Below are 25,674 nucleotides of genomic sequence, written 5' to 3'. Positions count from 1 at the left end.
TGAAGCATAACAGATCTCCTGTACTCGCTTTTGTCATCTAAAGCTCTGATTCAGCAAGGTAATGGCACCAGGCTCACCTGAACTGTCTCACTGAGGTCAGGCACTGAAAGTTAAGATCGTCTTAAGACCTTTGTTCACCAAGGGGAGGTAACAGCTCACTCACTGCCTCTATGGAAAATATATACATTTATACATGTATGTATGTATGTATATTGATGTGACAAGGACAGAAGAAAATGCCCCAAAGGAGAGTTTCCTCCATATTACTACTCAAGAGCTATAGTGCCTGTTCCCTGTTCCATCCCCTGATGATGGGAGATATAAGAGAATCTACCTAGAAGCCCCTCTGATCCTTTAAGATCTGTTTAGATCCCAGAGAAATGGTAGAGACTACAGAGCTCCATCCTCCTGTCATTTCCCTTTCTGACTGCTGCTCCAAAAAAAAAACATTGGGCTTGGATAGGGCATGCTCTGAGGAGGTGCTAATCCACAAGATACTCTCCATTGGTGGTAGGGAAGGTGAGAGCTGAGGGTGACGCATGTCTTAAGCAGTAAATGATATTGAAAGAAAGTCCTGCAAGAGGATTAATTATGTGACCTGGAGCAAAGAAAATGTAGCAAAAAGTGTTTGAAAATCTCCACCACTTTCCTGTCCTCCCCCCACTTCGCTTTCTCATTTGGAACCTCTCAGATGCCTCACTCTCTCTGGATGTTTTGATAAGGCCTTTTCTTGTTTCTTTCCAGCCCCAAGCAAGTGTGATTTGATTTGGCTTCTCTTTCCTCCCATCCCTGGTTTGAGGTGGCTATCTGTTCAATTCCATCTCCCTGCTTGTTCATTTTCTATACAATTCTTTCACACACCCTCCCTTCAGCCAAATGGGTTTTTTTAATCTACCTTGTATTTTAAGTTGTCTTGATACTGTTAGCCTTCGGGCTTATAACACTGTGTTTTTAATACTTTCCATCCTCTTTATGCCCAGCGCATGCTAGAGGGTAGCTTTGCATTCCTTTCTATCAACTCCATAACTGGTTTGAAGAAAGTTTTAGCATCCTTATTAGAGATATGTCAGAACCAATACGATGGACTTGATTCCCCAGCAATGTAAAGAAAGCGAAGAACTACCAAGACAAGGAGAATCATTTATCACCTGCAAGGGCAGATTGAAGCCAAATCAACCAAAAAACTCACTGCAGCCAAAAAACTGTTTGACAGTATGGGATTGTCCTCCCTTCTATAATCATAGAATCACAAAATGGTTTGCATTGGAAAGTATCTTAAGATAAGATTATCCAGTTCCAAGCCCCTGCCATGGGCAGGGGTGGCTCACACTAAACAATGTCACCCAAGGCTCTGTCCAACCTGGCCTTAAACACTGCCAGTGACGGAGCATTCCTGTTTGGGCAACCTGTTTCAGTGCCTCACCACCCTCGCAGTAAAGAACTTATTCCTTATATGTAACCTGAATCTCCCCTGGTTTAGTTTAAATCCATTACCCTTTGTCCTAAAACACAGACAGCAGAAGTGCTTCCAGATCCATACATGGCTCTTCAAGGTCTGCCTTGGGATGTGGAATATTAAGTAGACTGGTATATTCATTTGGACACAGCAACACTTCCAGAGTCTCACACAATCCTCAGAACAGTGGTTGCCTGACCAAGTAAGTTGCAACCCTACTTTCAGCCCCCCACAGATGCTGCCTTTCCCCAACCTTTTTTACACATAACTGATCATCAGCTCAGAAGCTCATTGCTTGCAGTACATTTCTAATCTCTTCCAAAAGGAGAATGGCTGGTCACTCAGTGTACGAGTGCCTCTGATGAAATATTTCTTTGCCGGCAGTGTTTTGCGGTTTTTTTTCACCTCCAGATAAATGTTTCAGCAATGATAAAAAAAATCCCTCATTCTTTGATTCCAAAATACCTCAAAGCTTTTCTATTATTTCTTAACCGTTTGATCTGGCCTTTCCCAGTTTTGAACCTTTTCTATTTTAACAGTGTGTGACCACTACTAAAATATTTCCTTATTAATTTTTGCCACACTTAAGCACTGAAAGTTCATTGTTTGTTGCAGGTGCAATTCTTACATTCACATCATGATGGCCTGCTTCTTTGCCTCATTTAACTCCAACATACTTCAGTTGGGGCAAACCAGTGTACATACTGTCATTGTCCCAAAAACAGCATTTTAGTTTCTCAAATCCAAAACAAACTCACTGTGTGCATACGTCTGAAGAGATTTTCTTTGACCATCAACTGTGGAAACATAGTTTGGGACCTGTCAGTGAAGCAGAGTGTTTTTCACTTTGATGCTTTTGCAGAGAGGTATGTAGAATCCAGTTTCCACTTCCACAGTTCCTTTTGGCCTTCAGAGTGCTAAAGAAAATAAAAGCTTTGAATGCCTTACTCTAGGTGAGCTAGTCTCACTGTGATGATGAGATGGAGAATACCTCTCATGATCTTCTTTCCTTCTATTTATCCTACTTTCTTTTCCCCAAAAGACATAAAAGGACAAGACTTGTCCTGTCAAGCATTCAGAGTCTTTTAACATTTTGACACACTGTTTTGTTTGCTTCGTATGGAAACCATTCTAAATCAAAATCTATAACAATGCTTGATCTTTAATCACTCAATAATTCCAAGCCCAAGCTCTCCGGACATGGGAATTGACCCCATAATATGTACCCAATTAGGTCAGGTTAAGTTTTGACATATCTCTCTAGCCATGACCATTGCAGGATATGAAAGCATTTTCAAAACATCTGCTAATGAATCTTCATAGCCCACAGTGAAGCTCATCAGTATCAACAGAAAAACCCAATTGGTGAGAAAAGCAGCAGTGATTTGACCAGGCTCACACAGTCACTTGGTGGTACAGGTGGAAATACAGCCAAGTTAGTACCCTGATACCTACCCACTCCCAGGTCAGTCTCTATGAGAAGGACTAAGATGAGTAGTTTGCCCTATTCTTCTTGTTTCCAAGAGGTTAGAGGGAGCCCCAGCTCATTCCTTCGAAGGAGATAATAACTTCTTTTTGCCTGCTATCTGCCAGAACCACAGTGACCCTCCACTCATCACACTGACTATGAGATCATGCTTAAAGGATCATTAAAAAGGAAACATGTTTCTAATAAGTCTCATTTTTTGAAAACCACACGCTCTTCTTTTTATGGCCTGGCTTTTTCTCTTAAAATATAGTGGGCCTAATTCACATGGGGATCGCGGGTCAGAAGCTCTACACAAGAGGAAAAAAACTGACTTAAAAGATTTGAATTATCTTTTTGATCATCATTATCCAACCTCATTTTCTTTTGCCTTATTTTTTTTCCCCCTCTACTGTTGATTGTATCTTTCCTCATTGGTATTCCAGGTGCATGCATTATCCCACCCGGTTTCTGTAATGCCAACTAAATCATCATTGTTTTCATGCATGCAAACTACTCACTGTTCCTGCTTCGTCATTTCCCAGATATCTGGTGTTGAGACACTGAGGAAATAGTTTTATCCATTTTCTCTCACACCCTTTAACCTCACTTTCCTTATTGGTTGCATTCCCTTTTGCTTAGTCCTAGACACATCCAGAGCCATACTCAGACCATACTTCCTGCTTACCTTCGGGTTCTTCTTCAACAGCAATTACTATGCTTTATGCCTGACTGTAGCTTAGTTCAGTATCTGTGAATCAAATGGTTCTGTCTGCTCTACTAAGAAATCATCAGTGGCATTCTACTCCAACTTGGTTCTCATCCTAAATGTCTCTAACATCTCTTTTGTCAGCCATCCATGTGTTCTCAGTAGGGATGGCAATAGGACTTCCACTCTCCTCCTCTTCTCTGCAACACCAGCCCCCAGAAACAGAAAGCAGCATGCAGCCCTACAGGCAGAATTACAGAAACTTTTAGGTTGGAAAAGACCTTTAAGGTCAAGGCCAACTCCAAATACGTTCATGCCCTCTTTTCTTGGCCACCTTCCTCATCAAATACTTTTCCCACCTGGCCCCACACCATACACCTGGTTTGCTCATTTGCTTTTTTCTCTTCTCACAAGGCTTGTCCCCAATAGGTTAGAGCCACCAAGGGGTTAAATTTACATTCCTCTGCAGTGAAGTCACTGAAAGGACTCAGTAGGTTCCATCTCTGACTGGAGATGGTCTAAAAGGACAAACCCTGTCACCAAGCCCTTGAGAAATGCTCCAGCTCCTTCCCCAACCACAGGAGGAAGAGAGCGAAGAGTGCTCCTGATTCAAGGATGCTCCATGCCTGGGAATTTGCTCAGTTCTTGCCATTGCCCTCCTAAAATTACTAACTATTCTCCCCACCATAAATATAACCTTTATCTCTGCTCCATAGCCACTGCTATTTTCTGTGATTCCCTTGTGACAGGTTCAGGCCATACCTTGCACTCACCCACCTTTCTCCTATCCTCTTCCTTTATTCCATCCACCCATCAGGTCCTGCACCCACAGTAAAGTGAATTGCATCTCCATGAAACTGGCAATTGGAATTTTTAATAGCAGTAGAATAATTTAGTCCATACTACAGGTAATTTTATTAACAGTCAATATTTTCTACCCTAAATGACAGATTTATTACAGCATATCATTTTTATTATTGAGTGTAATCATATCCCCATGCTACTGAAATCCCCTGGGCATCCACAGTGCTCTAGCAGTAATAAATAACCAACACAGAGATGAAAAACTTTGCTAAGGTGAATTTAAGGTTGCGGGCACATATCTGTGGTTTGAGTGCATATTGTCTCTCAAGAACATTGGAGTTAACAAGTTGAGAGCTGGCTGCAAGCATTTCTCACGTATTTCTGTCTTACATCCCCCACAGCCCTACATAGGGTGTTTCTCCAGCTATTCTATCCCCTATGGACACACTTGTACTGTCACCCTGTGTATCCTTGTAGCAGTAGTATAAGTTAAGCCTAGCTGGCAATGATGTTAGTGTATTAATTTCAGTTAACCTTATGGGATAAGGGAATAACTTAGATTTAAGAAAACTAACGTAAGCAACAACATGTCAAGACCCGTTTGTCCAGATGAGCAGATTAAGAGCACCATCAATGGGAATTAAAGAAATTTAAATGGCCTAATCAAGCATTGGATAAATCTCCACCAAACCTGTACCTGACAGCATCTGGAGTTGCTTGTGGAGACAGCACAAGGGCCTCCAACACCCAGCACTGGGACTATGCATGTCTCATCCAGCATAGAACTGGAGATGCTATGCTGAATTACCTAGATTTTAAGGGCTGCATCATCCTTCCCGCTGAACAGAGAAGTCACGTAAGTCATAAAAACCATATATATCTCTGATTAAAGTGTTCTGGTATCTAACTCCATTTAGTCTCTGCAGTATCATTTAGTCCTAAATGGCAACAGCCCTGTTTTCCCTGCATGTACACCTATGCAGCATCCCCACGGACACTTAATCAAAGCCAGGACAAGAGGCAGCACACACTGTGTTTGCTGTAAGCTATGCACATGTTCATCAGCCAGTTGACAGGCCACACTGGCCAAGTCACACTTCAGCTCTCACTATCTTCTTTTATCTCACTGGGGGCACTCACTTAAGTCTGTCTCTTTAGCCCAGCCTCCAGTTTTCTTGGTATTTCATATCTTTTGACTCTCCTGTCCTGTTAGGAAATTTGGCTGAAATCAGTCAGCCAATACCAGAGAAGATCAGGACTGACAGGTTGATATGCATGCAGGCAGAATGATTGCCTGTCCCTGGTTTATTTAAGAAGCTAGGATATGAAAAAAAACCCCTGGAAATGTAAAAATTCCCACTAAGGTGAACCACTTAACTCCTGTGCTGCTCGAACTGCATTCCTATAGAATACCATTTCACTATTTCCCCTTTGATGAAGGGTTTTAAAGCTATTCACAAGAGGGCACAGAACTATTTGTTATCTACTCCAAATAATAACCATGCTGCTTTGTTACTACATTAACCTTTGGTCTTTTTCAGGTAAAAAACTTAAATCTCACAATCAGGGAAGATGAGGCTTATCTGCAGAGGCAGGCAAGTGCAGCATGCAGGAACACTCAGACAGCAGGGCACGAGGTGGAATTGTCAAACTTAACCCTCACAGGCTGCTAAATACCTTCTAGAGCAGCTGCCTGACCTCGGCATCTGGCAAGGTTACAGCCCTACGCTGAACAAGGAAAGACTGCCTTCAGCATGCTCTTTGTGTAAATGAGGATTTGTGTGCTATGTGTGACTGTAAATAAAGCAACAAAACTCCCTGCTTAAGCTTGGAATCTTGTGGTTCTTTATAGAATCACAGAATGATTTGGGTTGAAAAGGGACCTTAAGATCATCCAGTTCTACCCCTCCTGCCATGGGCTGGGACACCTCACACTAAACCATCTCACCCAAGGCTCTGTCCAACCTGGCCTTAAACACTGCCAGTGATGGAGCATTTACCACATCTTTGGGCAACCTGTGCTAGTGCCTCACCACCCTCGCAGTAAGAAACTTCTTCCTTATATCTAACCTGAACTTCCCCTGTTTCAGTTTGAACCCATTGCCCCTTGTCCTATCACTACAGTCCCTGATGAAGAGTCCCTGCATGCATCCTTGTGGATATCCTTCAGATACTGAAATGCTGCTCTAGTTGCACTGTGGACTAAAATTACTTGCAGGTAAGTTCAGCTGTGTTTTGCCTTATGATAAGGCCTCTCCACAGTGGAAAAAGAACAAAACTGAAATGATTTTGCTAAAAGACTCAGTCTTGTCTCTCTAAGTCTTCATTTGCACTGCTTTTTAAAATATTCGCCTGTTATACACTCAAACACCACCAAAGACGCTGCAGCTGAGCAGGAGAAAACTTTTCCCTGCTTTTGGCCCAGTAGAAGTCAAAACACTGATGTAACCAGCAAAAGGAAATTCCAAGAGGGAGGGGAAAAGAGGTTGTTCAACAGAAAGCTAAAAACCATGCCGAGCTTGGAGTAAACAACAACTCTCTCAAGTGATGCACAGCTTCTGAGATTCAAGGACACCGTTCTTCCTACTGGGTCACACTCCTTAGCTGGCCTACCTCCCCCATCCCCAAATGATGCACAATAGATTGTGAGAGGATACCTACCACCTTGCTTCCTGCAGGACATTTCATGCTCCTCTAACTTGCAATGCATCATGAAGTAGCATGGGAAAAAAAGCCAAACAGATCCCTCATCTTTCTCTTTACAGGTCAGCACAAACACATTCTAGGACTCTTACTCTTCATGCATTATGAAGCACCCAGGCTGTTGTGAGGGGGAATAATGCAATTTTAACCTATTTGTTAATAGACATAAGCTAGCCATTAAAATGTTTAATATTTTACAATATCTTCTGTGAGTTAAGCACTCAGTTCAGTGGGATTTGAGTGTCTAAGCAAATAGAGCCCTTTGAAGAGCTAAGTCATAAAGAGCTTTGAGATCTTTGAATGAAAGAAGCTATAAGTTGCACAAAGAATCATTGGCTACCCAGGCAGGAATCGTCATTACCATTTTATTTTGCGATAGCAAAACCCTGTTTAACAGTTCAACGCATTAGGCTTTAACAGAGAGATAAAATATTCCCTAAAATAGGAAGCTTCCTTTGGCACAACTCTGAAAATTGCTGAGCTGATGGAGAAATTCCTATCTTCTTAATGCTTTTTGTATTAGATCTTTGGCCCACTGGTATATTATTCCTCAGACTGGAACTAGAGCAAAGGTTCTGCAATGATAAGCATTTGAGCATGAACATCACAGCTGAAAGTACCGCACAATATGAAAGAACACAACCCATATGAAGGGATTGGAGGTGGCTCTGAAGCTGGCTAAGGTGGCAAGTCTCCCTCTCAACCCTCTGGTACCTCCTGCAAGCTTAACACAGCCCATAGAGCCAACAAAGAGGTAGGAGGAAGAGAGAGAAGTGTTACAAGACAGAAAGCAAGAGGAGGACATTTGAATTTCATAAGACAGGTTAACCCCGCAGGGCTGAGTGAAGCAAAAACAACTCATTCTGAATAAACATGATATGGAAATTGCAGAGATAGGATTGAGCATGAATTTATCTAGGAAGCTACAGCACAAGTTGGTGTGAGATGCCATCAGGAAAATACTGTGAAAACTGAAGGCAAGGGAAGTGATCTCACCAGCCACATCTGAACTGCAAACTCTGTATTCCCAGAACCCATACTTTTGGTATGAGAGGTAACGGGATAGTGATGCCCATTCCCAAGAGGCAGCTCTCGCTACAGCCCCTTTGCTCAGCCATCAAGCTGAAACATGTCCTCAAGGAGCATATGACATGCTTTGTGTTTGTCATCTCCTGGATTGTGTCCAGGCATTGCCAGTGGGAATGTTAGTTGACATCCCCTGAAACAGTGACAGGGAATACGTCAGCAGTTAAACAGCAAGGGACTGTTGTGGGCCAGTGCTTGGCTTTACAACTTAGCCTTCAGTCACTGGTTAGCAAGGATGCAGCATGTTACCAAGCCTAAGTACTTCATTCTCTGTCAAGCACAGGAAAGATGGCGAGGGAAAAGAGACATACAACATGAAAGCAGGCATACTCCATGATGAAACTTCATGCCCTTGTCCCAAGCTGTCCTCCTTAGCATAAGTGATGGTCCCAGGCAAAAGAGAGTCAATTTACACTCATTCTGAGTGTATAAAGGTTTTTGACAGATGAGCTCCAAAGAGCCTAGCTGATGTGATTTAAGATGTTACCTCTCCCCAGCTGTCTGCCCTGTCCTTCTGCCAGAAGTTACTGCCCCAACAGCAGGCAAAGCAGAAGAAACATGTGCCTGCACCTTGAATGCTCTAGCTCAGGCTGGTGTATTAGCATAAACTGCCAATGAAGGGTGGGTTTGTGCTAATATATCAGATGAAAGCTGCAGCCACTGGAGCACAGACATATGTCTCATTCTGCCAACTCTCCAGTTGTCTCTGGCAAAGGAGCAGAAAGGACAGCTGAGGGTATTAAAGTCATGTGTGCTGGGTACAGATAGTCACATATATACAGTACTTTGATGAACACACTGTTTTCAAGTCCATTTTCCTGAAGCCTGGTAATCTGCAGATCCACTGATGCACAGCCTGGACAATGACTATCAAGCATTGTAAGACAAGCAATCAATGCTAAGGAGTGCACTTAAAATGGCAAGAGCTACAAGCCCACACAGGGCAGGGAAGGAAGGGTGACTGCAGTCATCTCCCACATAGACCTCTTAAAGCACCTGGGAGAATGCCAGCTCCATTCAGCTCCCTGGCTCAGCATCAGCAAGAAGGTTGATAAGTCATCACCCAACCAAAGCTTCTTGAGAAGTATGAACCCAAAAGCTAGCAGTTCACTAGAAAGAAAAAGTGGAGGGGGGGATCTGTTCAGCTCACTCTAATATCCATTTCTGCTATCAGTGTCAGTGATGCACATTTATGCTAAACAATTCTTTATCTCATACAGCATAGGACTTGCTTTTTTACATGAAAATCATTTGTGCTTTGGAAAATCCTGTAATACGCTGATTTGCTTTGCTTTCTGTTGTATGCTCTCACTTTCTTGTTTGTTTTGTGCTTGTATCTCTTGCTTATGATCTCTCTGTATGCTGAAAATCCAGTACAAACATTTAGTAAACAATAAGAAGCTCATTGCTGCTTTCAAGCAGAAAATTCGCCTCTGCCTCACAGAACATCTATTTTGGCTCGGTTTTATTTTTTTTTAATAATGCATGAATATATATCTATAGATCAGATCTTTCCTTGCTTAGATTCTACAGTGGTGGGTGCTTTCTAAAAGTCAATATAGATAGACTCGGCTGTAATCCATTTATGGCATGCTCATCTTTGATCAGAAGATACAGCAATTGCTCCTTTTCATACGTGACAGGCATAAACTCCTTCTTTTTTTTTACTACACACTACAATGGTCTAAAAGGTTGGAATTCGAAGTTTAAGGATCCCTGAATGGTTTTCTCTTCTATCACTTCAAAAAGACTTGGAGCAGCCCAGGATGAAGACCACAAAGAGCCATGGCATGGGTAACGTAACTAGCATGTTCCCTCTAAACTGTTGTTCTGGCATAGACTTAATGTACAGAGATGCAGAATGGAGTCTTAAAGCCCTCCTTTCACAAGACAGATTTAACATCCCAGTTTGTGTAGGTAATTCACGCACCTCCTTACTTTCCCTCACAATTTCAGCTAGAGCCCAAGTGCTTTTCAGCTACCATGTTGACACATGCTCCTCTCTGTGAAAGTTCAGGTTATATTGGTTTTTATCGTAACCTGATTTTGAGTGCCCAGCTACATACCAGAGACCACAGACTTCTGTGATTACAGCATCTAAACTGAAGAGCCTAAAGATACCCAGATGTCAGGCCCAGGTTCCATCTACAGACAAGGAAGAAGAACCAGTCATCCTAGGAAGAAAACTTGGAGCCCTGAGGTATGTGATGCTTCCATGGACAATACTCTAAGCCAGACTCTGATAGCCATGGAAAAGACTTAGTCCCTTTGTTGATCCACTGCCCATCTTGTTCTCTTTAGCTTAGTTCCCACAGTATCAGGCACATCTGTTCCTTTTAAGCATTTTAACAGTTGGCCTGGATGTAGCTATCATGTGCCTCAGCCATTGCAGCCAGAAATAGAGGATATCTAAAAAAGCCTTTGCTGGAAGTGTTCTTGTTGGTTGCTGTCTCTGAAGCAGGTATTAAGGCCCCAGCAGGTAAAGTGAGGAAGCCTCAACAGGCAGAGAATAGCTGCTCTTCCTTCCTCTTTCCATCTTTGAGGCTACTTACTATAGCCAAATTCATCTTTTTCTTAGATGATCACTAAGTGATGGGAACACTAAGTCCCTAATTGAGCCTTTCCTGGGAAGAATTCTAATATTTCTGTATTTAACTTGGATATGTAAGAGATCTGCTCTACAATGCCATTTTTTAGATGATAGAAATGCTGTGGCTTCACCAGTTTGGATTGGAAGCAAAGGACTTTGAGGCCACCCTGGGGGTTTTCAGGCAGAACAACTGCCAAACTAGAGCTATAAATTTAATCACTGTTTATTGATGTGGTGATGTTGGGTGTATTGATGTATTTTATTGCTAAGCAGTGCATTCTCCCCATGGTTTCCCCCCCCTCTTGAGCAGATTAGCTGCAGATTCCAACATACTGTCCAGAAGAGACGTGTGTCAGACTGTTTTCACTTTGCTTGCCTCCCACATAAAAGAACAGCTGTGAATGTCAGCTGAGGCTGATTTTTCCTGCACAATGGCCTATCATTTTTATAAAAATAAATAAATAAGTGGCAATCAGTCACTCTTTTTTTTTTTGCTCTCCATGGATATAAACACTTCGGGTCAAACTCAAAGTGACTGAAATGATATTGCGTTTTACCTCTGGTTGATAAGTAGTTGTAATTTACAGGCCAATAGAACTGGGTAAATAGAAAAGCAACTACCAAGTAGAATTAAGATAAAGAACCTCCCACTCTCACTTTGTCTTATACCTTTCACTGAGCTGCCTTTGCTCCTGCATCATTTATTTCCTGACTGTACGCTCTTGTAAGTTACACTGAGTTGCTGCCAGGTAACATACAACATCATTTATATCACCTTTGCGCAGCACCCAATTACAGAGCAAGGTGCTGGAGTCGTTGGTTCAGTCCCAAACAAGCAATCAAAGTGATTTCTGCAGTGATAGCAGGTACAAAATCTTTATACAAAGACTTGTATATAAAGCTACAGAAATTAAAAGCACTGTTCCTGAGTGAAGTGCCACCCACATGTAGCTGTCCCTTAATAATAAAGGCTGAATCCATAAGACAGGTTCTAAACACCTAATGGTATCTCTTACCCTTTTTTTCTGCACCAAAGTTTTAGCCTTCCCCAAGCTAACTAAAAACTAATATGACACTTCAATTTGGTACAGCATTGTGTAGTTGCTACAACAGGACCCCAGAACAGTAAAGCCTGGTCAGCAAGGTGCAGTATTTTCCAGTAAAGAGATAACTTATTAATACTGGTCAAGCATCTCTGCGTTGCTCTTTTGCAGATCACAAAAGAGCCCTGAAAGATCAGGCTATACTAGGTTTAAATAGCAAAGATTCTCCAAAGTGCATGGTGCATTCCAGTTGCCATTGTTTGGGTCTCGTCCCTCCTCCCATCCCACATTGAGGAGTAGTTTGGGGTGAGTCATTTCTCCTTTTTATCCTTCCATTGGTCTCTGTAACATGGCGGTACTGTAGAACCTCATGAAGGCAAGCACTTCAGGGCCATGTCAATACCAGGACTTGAAGCCATGCATGGAATTGCAATACTGCAGTTGCTGTTGGATATATGTATTCTTTCGAATTGATACAGAGGTTTTGTCCACTTAAAATTAATATTAATTTGAACATGATAAACAATGGGAAAAGCTCTCAAGTATACAACTCTCTATATATCTCCAAAAAAACACGGCAGCAATATGGTAGCTTATGCAAGAACCATTTTAATTTAAGGCCCCCTTAAATTAATACCTGCTGCAATGGTTTCTCCCTTCTCTACTATTGGAGACTAGGAAGATTGTCATTTCTAACAAGACCATTAAAAATACAGAGCTGTCCATTTGCCCTGGTGCTGATCATGACCATAGAATAGTTAGGGTTGAAAAGGATCTTAAGATCATCCAGTTCCAAGCCCCTGCCATGGGCAGGGACGGTTCACACTAAACCATGTCACCCAAGGCTCTGTTCAGCCTGGCCGTGAACACTGCCAGGGATGGAGTATTCACCACTTCTTTGGGCAACCTGTTTCATTGCCTCACCACCCTCACAGTAAAGAACTTCTTCCTTATATGTAACCTTAACTTCCCCTAGTTTATTTTAAACCCATCACCCCTTGTCCTATCACTTCAGTCCTTAATGAAGGGTCCCTCCCCAGCATCCTTTTAGGCCCCTTCAGGTGTTGGAAGGCTGCTATGAGGTCTCCACACGGCTTCTCTTTTCCAGACCGAACAGACCCAACTTTCTCAGCCTATCTTCATACAGGAGGTGCTCCAGCCCCTCATCATTCTTGTGGCCTCCTCTCAACTTGCTCCAGCAGCTCATTGTCCTTCTTACACTGAGGATACCAGAACTGAGCCTAGTGCTCAGAGTGGGGTGCTACAAGAGACAACTACTTTAAATAACTACTTTTTCTCTGGAAGCCTGGAGACTACATGAGTTCTTCTTACTATACCCTTCACCTTAGCAGACCTCAGTCTAGGTACACATCTTTAGGACTTACTCATAACACACAAATGGTAGAACAACATTAAGGGCTATATCTAGTGCATGTGTAATACTTCCCATTTTCCAGATGACTGGTTTTCAAACTGTGGTCTGCAGACCTCTAAGGACTTGATCTATTTCTGTCTCTGATGTGCATTGCAAGGATCTGCACATGGGAATTTCCAAGAGGTGTTCGCACATACCTTTAAAAGTATAAAGGATCAGCAAATTGAGAGGGTGGAGAAAATCTAAATAATAAAAAGCATTTTTTGAGGCCAAATGCACCCATGAGGAGAGTGGAGAGGAAAAGATGAGTGTCTGAAGACTTTAGTTCCCTGTGACTCCAGGCACTCCCATACACGAGGCACTGCTGTCAGCAAGGGCTAAGACCCCATCAGCCTCTTCCTTCCCCTTTCCTCCTGCAAATCCACAACTGATTCAAAACATTAATTAACTGCCAAGCCCTTCCCTGCTCTCCATCAATTAAATCTGGTTTATGTCCATTTTATCTATCCATCCAGATGCTTTAATTAGTCTTCATGATTGCAATTCATCAGCATTTCCTGGGAGTAAAACACACCAGCAGTTTCCTCCCTCTGCACAATTTACACACCTCACCTAATGGGACTCTGAGTCCAACTCATGTTTTGGGCTCAACCACCACACAAATAACAGTAATGATTAATAAAAAGGGAACTGTCTTTGCATTCTCAATGAAAAAGTTAATATTGTGCCTTCGTAATCTACAACACAATGATTTACTAACACCATTTGTGTCTCCCAATTCCCTAATGTAATGACATAGTACCACAGGGATACGCACTTTATTGCATGTTTGTGAGTTTTCAGCAGGTTTATAAATGCAGCATGGCCTTACTGTGCAACCTCATGATCTCACTGAACCTAAAAAAGTTTAAAGATTAACAATAAAGAATGAAACTTGTGGAGAGAAAAATGAATCAGGCTTCATTAAATGATAAAACCCATCAGGAGCTGAGGGCAAGGACAGGGGCAGGGACTCAGTTAATTTGTGAGAGTAACGTAATTCTGAATTGTGGAAAAGATAACAGTGGAAATTCATAACAGCATTGCAGTTTGAAGGTCATCCCAAGAACAGAAAGCCAAGTAACTATCTGCCCTCCTGCAAGGGAGAGACAGAATATATTCTCTTGGGTTGGCAAAACTTGAAGTCTTATGTGATCTCAAGCTGTAATGATTAAGAAATCGAGGGGTTCAAATAGCTGAGTTGCCAGCATCCCCACTGTATGAGAAGGCCTCTATGCAAGTTTTCTAGCTGTGAAGAAACCTAGGCATCAAGCCCATAAAACCCCTTGCTATCCCCCACTTTGTTTTGTGCTCTGCGCAGAAAACAGCCCTATCACAACTTTAAGCTTAAGACCAATTCCACAGCAGCAAGGCATCTTTACCACAAGAGTTCTCCTGGTAATCTCACCTCTAACCCATGCCCTCATGATGATGCATTAGAGCAGTTGATCACTTCTGTTCTGCTTATCATCATTGTACTGTCAGAATCACATACTGGGCCACTAAGCATTAGTATGTTCTTCCTATATCACACAGATATCTGAATTTCAGACACTAATATCTGTGGTGAGGGGGATTTACTCTCCTCTACTACCACATGCAAGCAAATACCATCATGTTCAATACATAAGGACATGCTAGAAAATAGCTCTTGGAAAGATACCCAAGCTCAGCAGAGAGGCTCCAGAGGAAGATGAATTAACCAGTCGCCTCAGTAATCTCCCATGGCAGTTGCACTGCCATTGTAAAAAGTTGCCTCCTGTTTCCAGCATAATTTATTTTTCAACTTCAATATGCGCCTTTTAGGGCTGTTTAATGTCCTGAAAGCTGAAGTTTAATGTTTAAAGCTGAAGTATATGCAGCTATTTAAACTGCCTGTTTTTTTAAGCCTTTGCCCCTTACGTTAGAGAGGCCTACACTTTGAGGCAGCAGAATGACATGAAGAAAGTAAGAATAGGTGTAGCATTAAAGAGAAAAATTAAAATACACTCTTTTTGAGCTGGTAAGTATGATGTCAACATGCTAAATCCTCTCCTTTCTTAAGCATGTTTGGTATTCCTCTTCTCAGGGGAGCAGCTTTATATTCCTTAGCTGAAATCTTTAAGAACAGGATCGTTTTTTTGTTACAAAATAGTGATCTGACAAATCCGAGCTGTGTAGCACCTGTAAGAATATATTGACTATAAAAGAAATAAATAAATCACAGTTATCACAACACCTTTAAGTGTAAATACATATTTCACAAAGTATTTCAACTATCTTTGAAATATTGATGTTGCAATTAAACTAAAGATAGTTTGTGTGTTTCACAGATTAAGCCAGTCACTGAACTGGGGCTTTCATCCCAGTTTGAAAACATGAAACTTTGAAATGTCAAACCCACCTTCAGAACTGAATTTCCATTTCTGTTGCCTGCTGTCATAACCTCCCTTAAAGCTGCAGGCCACAGTGCTCTGATCTCTCCAGGTCAGGAGCTTTCAACTGCTACTTCCTACCTGTTGTTCCCACTTTCACGTGGGAAGGAAAACTAAGTCGAGACCAACCTATGTCAAAGACTTATTCAGAAGGCAGAGAAAAGCTTTCTTTAACCACACCTCTTATGTGGGCTGCAGCTGGGGTGTAAAGAGTTACCAAGGCAAACAATTCATCCACTGCCACAATTTATTGTCATCTCTGATCTCCTGACACTGACACATAAATAATCGCTCCCTAACTCTTCAGGCCACTTATCAGTTTTATCAGGAAGTGTAGCTGTGCCAGCACTTGTGGTGTTGTAACTTGTGGTGATGAGCACCTGATATCACTAACCTTCATCCAAAATTGACTGCAGATTTGATTTAACCCTTGAGTTGCAGGTAAATTCTAGGTTGGCATTTGGACTGGAGTGTGTGAAGAAATCCAAGTACATGCAGGTTGCACTCAGTATACATCGAGCTCTTTATAGAAACTAAAGCTTTCCAACAGTGAAAAGGTTGTGTTTGAAACTCCACAAAATATAGCTAAGTATAACCACCTTACAAGCATCTCCACATCTGAGCACATCCCAGACATCTTCCTGCCAGAGTTTTAACATCCTGATTCTGGTCCCTCAGAGATCCATGAGATGTATTCACAGTTACCATAAAAATAAACAAGAGAGAGACACAGTTATGTTAATTCACCGTACAGGGGTCCTCAGTCTCAGGAAAATTTGTAGGGATTTGCAAACTAAAAAGAGATTGAAAACCACTGTTCTCTTCCAACTCCCCAAGAATCTGTATGGTGCTGATAGTAAATACCTCCATATATTACTTGCATACTCTGCAGATGTTTGCCTGCTGTGATTATGTAGAATAACAGTGCCTCAAATCTGTAAAACACTGGTCTTATTTATATACAATGTCCTACTTTGTATTTTATGTTTAAATTTTCTCATAAGCCACCTTTCCGTATTGCATTGGTGGAAAACTATCAAAACAGCTTTGGCAACAGCAAACGCTCAATCACAGGTCAATTTTTCTGCCAACTCATGTTCATGTTTATCTGGGGACGGAATCTTGGCATCAGTGGTGTCAGAGTGAATTTCCTCACTGACATGAGTGGTCCCAGAATTTCAGTCGGTGTGTTATAGTCTTTTGATTGCATCTCAGGCAAAGTAATTTCTAATCTTTCCTTTTGGAAACTATTAAATAGCTCAATGAACTTCGCTATAGGGGTTTTTTCATTCTTATTTCTTACCATCCCTGCTAGCTCTGCCCAACACACTAATTCCTTCTCCACTTTGTGTTTACACACTTGAGATGTTCAGAGGGCTACGTTTTTCCATATTGCCATCACTGCCAGATGCATTAGCTTCCATTTTTGCCAAGTTGAATCTTTCGTACCAAGTCCCTTAATCTCTCTAAGTATCTTTGTATTATTACTATTTAATTTCTGTTAAGTACTGACAGCATGCCAGGTGCTTTCAGCTTGCCAGATGCTGCACTGAGTGGAAAGGCACCGTTCTCCTCCTGTAGAGCAGACAGTCTAAAAGACAAAGCAAAGATGGGACAAAGCGTCCTCACAGCTCAGAGCATTTTATTAAGCTTAGAATATGGGTGCAGCTGTGAACCTAGGCTGAGGGAAGGAAATAGGCAGGCCCCTTCTGGGCTTCCTGGCAGCATCAGAAGGAAAGGTTGTGCAAACTCTGTGGGATTTTGAAGAAGAGGTGGCACGAGGCCGAGAGGATGGCTATGAGGAGCAGGGCAGGATGCAGAACACAAAACAGTACAGAGGCCAAACCAGTGCTTCTCCTTAGATGAATATAGCTCCAGCAAAGGTTAGGGTGGCAAGCACGAGGCAAGTACCCTAGGCCCCTTCATCAGGAGCAAAGGCACTGAAATTAAATGTTAAAAGCACCACCACAGAAGCAAGAGACAATGAAAGGATGATTAAGGGGACAGCCAGCCTGAAAATGTATGAGGAAAGGCAAGAACAGCCTCAGAAGATCGCAGATGGGACTGGGAAACAAATGCATCCCAAAAGCTGCCAACACTGGGGATAGCACCTTTATTGTCCAGTCCTGCATCATGGCTTCAGTTCTGCCTGTCTTGCTAGCATCCAAGCAAGGGATATGGATCTGTCACATAGACCTACTTCTAGTTATTGCCACAGTCCTCCTCAGTTCTGCAATTAACAACTAAATCTCAAATCTTACTCCCCCATTCCTAGTGGGAAAGAGTACTGAGCACATACCATGATCTTCCATCCTTCTCCCTAGCCTCTTCTCCCTTTTCACCCTAGAAAGGATGATACCGACAATCCCAAGCAGGTCCCACCAGAGAAGGGAGGGAAACATGAAACACCAAAGTTACACTTATTCAAGCCTTTAAAAAGTTCTTTAGCTCCTAAAAGCCACTTTAATGCTTCTCCATATACACAGGTGTCAAAGTGCTGGTCCTCAAGGAAATGGAATGCATACAGTGCTGCACAGATGAGGAAAAGTGAGGACTCAAGTCCAGAACAGAAGCATCTCTGACTGCATGAAAACCAGAGAAATAGCCATGGCTATTCTATTTCTCACAGAAACAGTACTTTTTGATAAGAGAAACCCCCTCCTTTCAGACGTCCCTGTTCCTTTCCTCCCAGACACCTAGAGGCAAGAAGATAAACTGTTTGTAAATAGCAGTTTCACACCAATTAGCGCTATGCTCTGCAAACAGCATCACAGACTCAGTGTGGTGTTTAAGGGCTTGTTATTTTGGAGTACTACATATTTATTTCTATATAATTGATCTGTTCTACTTTAAAGAGGCCATCAGGAAGATATGTGGGCAATTTATTATAGAGGTAAGAGAAGGAGGGGCAATGGGAGTTAACCTCAGATCAGCTGCGTCTACACAACCGTGTTTTACACTGTGTGCTCTTGGAATGAGACCAGAGCTCACACTGCTCTCCCCTGCATGTCCAGCACCCTGTTTTCCCCTTGAAGGGAAGGCAGGCACAGCAGTTAAAAGTCAGGAGAGCCAGCCTCACAGGCAAGACTGTCCAACTTAAGCACAGAGAATGGTCTGCCCCACAGCATGGATGCCATCATTTTGGCACACATTTCTAGTGCTGAATGTCACAGAGCTCAAGCACAACTGCCCAAAGACATGACTAGATGGATATGGCCTAAATTAGGTACCATTTGGCTACAGCAACTTGGCACAGCAGACCAGCAAGAAAGGTAGCAAATGCTGTTGGCAAACACACAGGGTATTTGGAGTATCTCGGTCCACGGCCTCAGAAATCCTGTCCATGGCCTGAAGATAACATACCATGACAGGAGCAGAAGAGGCAGGCCACAGAACTATGACCACCATCAACTGTTATCCAAATACAGACATTAAGAGCAATTAGAGCTACTCTGACCTCCCATAGAGCACAAGGCATAGCCTCCACCAGCAGCTCCTGTGTCGTACAACTTCTGGCTCACACCATGCAGCCCATGTATAAGGCTGCCAGGGACGGACTGAAAACGTGAGCGCTGGTGAGTTCCCCTGCTTCCAACAGAGCTCTTCCAACTGCTTGTTATTGAGCTGTGCCTTATTTCCACTCCCAGTTTGTCTAGTTCCCATCTCCAGTTCTCAGATCTCTTCACACCTTTGAGCACTAAAGAACCATCTTTGACAAATTCTTCCCCCATTGACTTTATTCCATTACCAAGACCCTTCACTTTGATAACCTAAACAGAAATTTCAGTGTTTTCCCTACAGATGAGAATATTTCCAACCCCAAATCTTCCATGTGGCTCACTCTGCCATTTTCAGCTTTTGATGTGTGGACCCCAAAACTGAAACAAGACCTGGAATGAATACCTCAATATACATCTTCTTAATCCATTTTACTGAGGGCTCTTCAGCAAGGAGCAATATCTCACATTCAGCTCTGCCAGGCCAGCCAGGAAACATACTCAAGTATTGCCCCCTGGAACAGTATGAGAGACTGAAAACCTCAGTATGAGAAAAAAAAAAAACCTCAGTATGACTGAAAACAGTATGAGAGACTGAAGATTTCTCCAAAGAATGCAGGAAATATACCTGGGATCTTGGTGAGGACCACACCATTGGCTATAGTCTGGGTCCAGACAGTATTTTCTATTGTAGGGGTTCTACAACAGCTGTAACCCACATCCCTGTAATCATTAGCAATGCTTCCACAAGGGGACTAGCAGAGTGCCAAGGTCATCATTTGCAAGCATGGCTATCTGTCCACTGAGATGAAACACCTCAAACCAGAAGACTTGGGGAAACCTACTTGTCTCCTACTCTGATGTCCCTGAACAACGTCCCAGGTACTCATTAATACCCATTGTCTCCTACTCTGATGTCCCTGAACAACGTCCCAGGTACCCATTAATACCACCGCTCCAAAGTCATTTACCAAATCAGTCCAGCACAAGAGACAGTTTCCCGTTTCCTGCCCCACAGTGTCTATTTTATCATGCCTGACTTCACAGGATTAACGTATGCCGTTCTTACACATCACTACATAGAGCTGGCTTCACCCTGCCATTAGCTAACATGCAACCTCTTAGATGTAAGCTTTGCAAACAGCGATTTTACTATCTCTTCCCCACAGACACATTTGTTATTGTAACAGACCTACTTTTTAATTTCTTCAAGGGGACAGGGAGAAGGTCTGCTAGTTCTAGAATAAAAGAGCAGCTTGATGAACAGACCTTGTAGGAAAGTATTAAAAGCACACAAGGGTGATAGGAAAGAAGACGAACCTATCAGTTAGGGAGAAAGTTGAAAGAAGTGATCACTGAGGACAGATCGAGGGGAGATGTTTTTTCTGATGTGGTTTGCTTTTACAAGCAGGAGCCATGAGATGTGGGGCCCTGAGAACTGAAGCTGATTTTTATGCACAGTACAATGAAGAGGCACTGAAGAGACTTAAGGAGGCAACTGCATAATGAAGAAATCTCTCAGTACCTTCCCAAAGGTGTAATGGTACAGTCAGGGTGAGCTAGCAGAACAGCAAAGCAATACTGCAGCAGATATCAGCTTGTTGATTTCCACCTATGTTAGTATCCAGAGCTTCTATATTGTGCTGCAAAACTTCAAAAGCAAGAAAACATGGGCAGAAATATGATCTTTTTTTCCTACCCTTTCAAAGTTGTTCTGCTGTAGCATCTTAGTGAAAAGTTCTATGGAAAGACAAGTCAGAGGGTCCACACAGATAATGCAGAAGAAATACATCCATTGGTTAGCAGCTACTTAAATATTTGATGGCTAATATATTAAATGTTAATTGAATACTACAATGATTTTCTCCCCTGGACAGCACACAATTAACATTTAATTTGTTATAAAATATTTAAAGTTATGAAATATCCGAGGGCAACCGAAATGTCTCTTCCACCAAATTGTCTTGGGACAATGTGTTAAGGGGACAAAAGGTCAGGCTAGCATTTCAGATTCCTCCAGTGATCTGTACAAGAGACATGGGAAAAGGTTTTAGAGCTGGCACAATTCAAGGATACAGCCAGAAGATAGGAGGGAAAACACACAGATATCTGACCCTGTCCCATCCAGGTTAAGCAAGACCTCAAGCGCTCATAGCTACAAAGCACCCAGCTTGAAGACTGCTGTGATGACTACCCATTCCCCAGAGAAAAGCAAATGCTGTGTGCTTAGGCCAAGCATCTGTCTCAGTGTTACTTATTTCAGGGGTGCCAGTGAGAGTCTGGAGTCTTAACTGCTCTGCGCTCATTTACTCCAAGGCATATTGACAAGAATAGGATTCAGATGATACGGAGCTACTGCTCTGGTTATGCCCAATGCTTCACTAAGCATCAGGTGTGGTAATGAGCTTGGGATGTTAAAATTAAGCCAGTTGATTGAGGCCTCAAACACAAATCTATCTCACTTACTGTGGAAGAGTTGAACATCCTAGCACTTTGGAGACTCACTCTAATGCCTTGTTTAGTGAGAGGGGTAGGAAACTTTTGCTAAGATTGGAATGCAGAAGGGGACCTCTTAATTGGTCCAACACTGAATCCTTCAGCAAGTCTGGGGGAGCTCAACTTCAACAGTCCTGGTATTTATGGAGTAAAACTCAAAGACCAGAAAAAAGGATCCATCAGAGTTCTACTGTGTATCATTCAGGAGACAGGGAATTCTAACTCAAGCAAACCAGCCCCCTAACTTCCAGGTACCCTTAATTAAAGGAGTGACTCTTACTGCTAAGAAATACTGAATATCCCTAGAGGTACAGAAGCTTCACCTACTCAGCTCCACATTGTTTAGCCTTGACTTAACTCAGCTTTAAAGGGAATATGCGCTTTGTAAAGCTAACTCCTTAATGCAGCTCCTTTTCAATTCCTAACTTTCCTGGGCTCAGACCTTTCATTGACTGCTTTCTAAAACTCCACTACACAAACACTTAAGCCTTAGGCTTGCAACAATGGATTATTTCTACCTAGAAGATTTTCAGCTTCCAGAAGCTCCTCTCATTTGCTGCTTGTAAAGGTTTGACTAATGTGGGGTTAAAAATCCATGCTTAGTTCATGGCTGTGTGGAAAAAGGTACTGGGGAAGAAAAATATAGGTTGTTATCAGATGGAGGCCTGTGGCCTGCTCGCTACACGTTAGCCATAAGAGCCATATTGTCATCAGCTGCCGTGGTGAATCACCATCACTTCATGCAGAAAAGCTGTATCTTGTCTATGAAAACTTAGTGACAGCTTGCACCAAGGAGTTCTCTAGGCCAAAGATGGTTGCTCTGGACATCCAGATAAATGGAAAGCCTTCTCCCTACTGCACCCTTTCTATGAGGCAGAGAAAAAGAGGGTTATAAGAGTACATAGAGAAGGTAAGGGTGCCTATACACTCATAGGCACCCTATCATAGTAAATATAGAGGTACACCTGAGGTCATGGTCATCATAGACTTCTACAGGACAGGATTCTGGCAGCCTGCTCGACATTACCAATACAGAAACTGCACATAGTAACAACTACAGGAAGCTGAAGAGGTGCCCAAGCAAAAAGATATGTTCAAGTCAGCGCTGACTCACTGATTCATAGAGACTTATCTCACACTCTTGGTGGCTCAGCATATTGGAAACCAATATTTGGGTCTGACCTCTTGGGAAAAACAGAGGTTTCTCTTTCAGTTTGACTCCTCTTGCCCATGCACCTAACACTGTCAGAGGCCTTGGAGGATTTTTGCTGGATCTCCTCCTCCCTTTCCCTCCCATATTTCCTAAAATCTCTAACATTTCAAGTGATGCCCAAGCAGAAGAGGCCAGTGTGGAAAGTTTCCCTAGACAACAGAATTTGCTGCTGCAGAATGATTCTGTCCCTTACCACCACTGTCACAAAGCTATCAAACAAACATATACACTTTCTGGTCATGAAAGGACAAGGAACAGGATATTGTAGGATACTAGAGGATAGAATTGATATGCTTTTCCAGAGCTGGGCAGAGCAACTTCAGAACACTTCTGTGAGGAAGAGGCGCTGTAGCACATGAATGATGGGCATCAGCAGACACAGGTGTGGAGAATACAAGACATGAGCTAGGCAGGTTCTTTTGCACGCCCTGTTTGGCAATCAGACCTTTGCTAAAACCTTGGGCTTCTTTCTTCCACCATGTCAGACTGCCCCTTCTTGTTTCAATCTGTTCTCAGCCAAAAATGGGTTTGCCCAAGCAGGACCTGTTCTCCTGGTATGGTGGCTGCCACTTACCTATCCAGTGGATTTAGCCTTGTGGAAGGTTCCTGTAACACCATAGTATATCAGTGTCATACCTAATTATCATTCTCTGAGGAGTGAGCCCATTAACAGGCTGCACTGAAACCAGATCTGCATACTAATTATGGAGCTGCCTTGGAGGATATTAATTAGGGGTGACACTTTCAGGGCAAGTTCTACTTTCCTTCTTTGTATCCCATTTGAGACATGGCTGGGGAATGTGAGTACAATACAAATAAAGACAAGATGGGGCATTATGGGGACAGCCTGTTGCTGCAGCACAAGACAAGAGCTGAAAAGTTATTGCAATATTCCTTTTAGGACTTGCTAGACATATATTTCGCTACCATTCTTTCAACCTAGAAAGGAAAGATGCAAGGATACTTATTCCTTTGTCTCCACAGAGATAATCCTCCAGGTCCTTTCATTTTCACTTGTCTAGGTCTATAGTGCAAAGGTCTCATACAAGTCCAAGTCACTTTGGCAAATGGCTGGGACACATGCAAAGGGATCAAGAACTCTGTTTCTTGTCCTGGCTCTGACAGTCACTGAATACTTGTTCCTTGAGTTCTCAGTCTGTTTATCATCTTTGGTTTCATACAGCACCTTCTCTACACAGTCCTGAGCACTGTCTAGCTTCAGAGCTACAGGCTCCCATTCCCTTCTACAGCATCACCCTTCACCTACAACAACCCCAAAAAGCCAGCAAAACCAAGTTGCTAGCTTACATGAGGACCTGGAGACAGGTTTCATGGCACTGTACAGGTTGCTGAGTTTTACTGTTAACAGTAGAGGTGGAAAATCAGCAGCAGTGAGAGTTCCACAGCAAGGAAGACCAGAAGTGCATGCCCCTCATTTCTTCACTGCACAGCTTCATATATAATGATCGGGTACAATTCACACATCTGTCAACATATCACTGTACAAATCATTCCACCTCCTACTAAGCTGCTGCTGCTTCATATATTGTCAATGCAACCTCTGTCATTAGTTTCTGGGTGTCTCATAAAACGAACAACTAAGCAAAATGAGAGACCAGATCACATCTGCAGGCCATGCAGTGTAGGGTCCTGACTGCCCACTATGACCAGCATGAGAAGAACGTGTTCAATCATGCAATTAACAACCAGCAAAGAAGGGAAGTTTCCTTCTTAATGCCATCAGTTATTAGTGAGTGAATACTCTCAAGCATGAAGGTTTCCATCCCTTCTGCATTTTAACCTAATGTGTGTGTGCTCTCACCAGCTATTTCAACATCCCTTCCCCTTCTGAATTCTGATGAGCTTCTGATCCCAAAGTTATCAAGTGGCAGTGGGTTCCACAGGTTGGTGGCCCTATAAAAATGGGTCTATATTTCCTTCTTACAAAGGAATGCAGTATTAATATTGGGCAATGTAGATTTCCTGCTCATTTTAATGCTCACATATATGCTTCATTTCAACTTCTTTCATTAAGAGGTCATATTGTAGCTTATGATTTGTAAGAGACACTTGTTTAAGGCACTGGTGCCATAGACCATAGAAACAAGTGAATAAAGAAAAAAGCCTAGCAGTTTTTTTCTACATGGGAAAAACTGAAATCTGTCTCATTTTCTTTTAGGCATCACTTACTCTGAATCCCTTGATTTCCATAACAGAAGCAGTAATGCACACATAACTTCTTTGGGTCAGCAGCTGCTAAGAAAGCAATCAAAACACTCCACATTCCCCACCCTTTTTCCTTCAGGCTGAGGTCACTTACCAGACATCAGGAGACGACAAAAGCACAGCTACTCCACAAGGGATGATGAACCAGCAGCTAAAGATACCCAAAGTCTCCTCTCCAACCAGAGGCTCCATGGTATTCAAACAGGGTCAGTCCAGTCATGAACAGCAATGAAATGAGCCAGGTCCTGAATTCATGCAGGGAGTGATTTCTAGTTGAGGCACCTAGAAATAAGGTCATCTGCAACAGAAGTCAAACTAGGGCTAAAATTCTGGGTTGGAGCCTAAAAACAGTTCCTGGACCAGTGGTGGAGGGTGCATCAGTGGATGGTCCAGGTGAGGCTGGTCAAGACCATTAAGCCACACAGGTTTATTCACTCAGGGCCCTGATGCACAAATGGTTAGCATGGAGTCCCATCTGTATGCAAGCCTCTGAGCTTGAGGTTCTGAAAGTTATCTGCAGGCCAAGGAAGTGTTTCTGATTTTATACATTCCTGTAAG

General features: G+C 42.5%; 1 long non-coding RNA gene across 1 annotated transcript; it reads right to left on the bottom strand.

Annotated features, from left to right (window-relative positions):
- Window positions 1–7,490: 7,490 nt before the first annotated feature.
- LOC133218828 (uncharacterized) lies at window positions 7,491–25,298 on the bottom strand. The gene is made up of 2 exons (XR_009727272.1): window positions 25,211–25,298; window positions 7,491–8,356 (listed from the first exon to the last, which is right to left on the bottom strand). It is a non-coding gene; the product is annotated as an uncharacterized LOC133218828 (long non-coding RNA).
- Window positions 25,299–25,674: the final 376 nt, after the last annotated feature.

This window comes from Neopsephotus bourkii, unplaced genomic scaffold (assembly GCF_033783945.1).
Source record: "Neopsephotus bourkii isolate Nb327-2 ecotype Australia unplaced genomic scaffold, CSIRO-AGI_Nbou_v1 NB_1287, whole genome shotgun sequence".
NCBI classification, from domain to species: Eukaryota; Metazoa; Chordata; class Aves; order Psittaciformes; family Psittacidae; genus Neopsephotus; species Neopsephotus bourkii.
This window is presented reverse-complemented; position numbering and strand designations above follow the sequence as displayed.